A 1,937-nucleotide genomic window follows, 5' to 3' on the forward strand; every position below is an offset into this window, starting at 1 on the left:
CTGTGATCATCTCAGGGGTTGTCTCAGGAGTACTATGTCCTGGAATACATTATGGCATCGGGTAGGAGTCCTCTCAAGCATTGTCAAGTCTTCCCCAGATTTGTATAACACCAGACTGCCAGAGAGGTTTCTGGCTAGCTCCCTGTCTGGACCTCAGGGCACCGACTGTGGCTTGCTCCTTAACCCAGCCCAAGTCACCCCATATGAATGGGCGTCTGTCCCAGGTTCACTCTTGCCAAGACCTGTGATCCCAGGTGAGATCACATTCCTCTTGCTCTCAACCCTGGAAGCCAGTCTGGGCCTACAGTACAACAGTAGACTGATGGTCCTTTCATCCTATCTATGTGTCTCTGTCCCCAGCATCAGACTGGTGGTCATCTCAGACTGAATTTTTTCCTCAGGTTGGCTACTAATCACTCAGATGTTTGCATTCAGAAGACTGAGTGTAGACGTAGCCTCTCTCCTCTCTGTCACCTACTGAGGCACATGTGACACAGCAGCCACACCTTCAATGCCTGTATGGTCAGGAGTCTTTATTTTTTATTCTCTCATATGTTACATCCCTACCTCAGATTTTCCTCCCTCCCCTAGTCTCAGTTTCCCCTCAGTTTTCTTCTTCCTCAGATCCAATCCTCCTCCATTTTATTCAGAAAGCGTAGGGGTCCCAAGACCAAACAAGGCATATCAAGTTGCAATAATACTAGGTATATCGTCCCATTTTAAGGTGGGATAATGCAAACCAGTAAAAGAATAAAAAGAGTCCCAAAATTAGGCAAAAGATTCAGAGACATCTGTCATTCTCACTATTAAATATCCCACAAAAACACCAAACTACACAAACATATGTGCATAGGACCTACATTAGACACCTACAGGCTCCCTGATTCAGTCTCTGTGGGCCCGTATGAGCTCCAGTTAATTGATTCTGAAGGGCCTTTTCGTGGCACTCTGGCCTCCTACAATCCTTCCTTCTTCTCTTCCCCAGGCCTCCCCAACCTCCACCTAATGTTTGTTTGTGACTCTCTGCCTCTGTTCCCATAAGTTGCTGGATGAAGCCTCTCTGATGATGATTATGCTGGACTACTGGCTACATCTATAACAGTATCATTAGGAATGATTTTATTGAATTTATTTATTTATTTATTTATTTATTCATTTATTTTTTTATTGTCAGTCATGTTTGGTTCGATCCAAGACCTATATGTTATCCAACCTCTGGTTCCTGGCACCTGAGGTAGAGTCGGAGTGGGATACCTCTCATGGACCAGTTGGACCCGTAATTGGCCACTACCACAAGTTCTGTGCAACTTTTACCCTAGCACATCTAAGGTTTTGTGGCATTTTTGCCAATCCAATTACTCCACTGGAAAACTGTTCTGGTTGTAGAAGATGGCTTGTTCAGACTCTATATCCCCCATGACTAGGAGTTTCAGCTGTGATGTTATCATTGTACTAGGATTCTATCTCATGCCCAAATGCTCCCCTCCCCATTCCAGTTATCTTTCCCAGTACTTTCTCCCATCATCCTCCCACACCTGCTCTCTCCTGTTCTCAACCCCATTCACCCCCAAAAATCTATTACCTTTTCCCCTTCCTAGAGAAGTCCATGTGTCTCCCAATGTGTCCTCCCTATTCCTTAGCCTCTCTGTGTTTATGTGGATTGTAGCCTTCTCTCTACAGCTAATATGTACATATAAGTGAGTACATACCATGTCTTTCTGGGTCTGGGTTACCTCACTCAAGATGGTTTCTTCTAGCATGATCCATTTGCCTGCAAATTTCAAGAGGTTATTTTGTTTTTAACAGCTGAGCTCCACTGTGCAAACATATCACATTTGCTTTATCTATTCTTTGCTTATATGGGACTTCTAGGTTTTTCCCAATTTCTAGATATTACAAATAAAGCTATATGAACATAATCGAGCAAGTATCCGTGT

General features: G+C 43.8%; 1 non-coding gene across 1 annotated transcript; it reads right to left on the reverse strand.

Annotated features, from left to right (window-relative positions):
- Nucleotides 1-397: 397 nt before the first annotated feature.
- Nucleotides 398-528, reverse strand: LOC116895031. Its single transcript, XR_004387217.1, has one exon. It is a non-coding gene; the product is annotated as a small nucleolar RNA SNORA17 (small nucleolar RNA).
- Nucleotides 529-1,937: the final 1,409 nt, after the last annotated feature.

Source organism: Rattus rattus, chromosome 2 (genome assembly GCF_011064425.1).
Source record: "Rattus rattus isolate New Zealand chromosome 2, Rrattus_CSIRO_v1, whole genome shotgun sequence".
Classification (NCBI taxonomy): domain Eukaryota; kingdom Metazoa; phylum Chordata; class Mammalia; order Rodentia; family Muridae; genus Rattus; species Rattus rattus.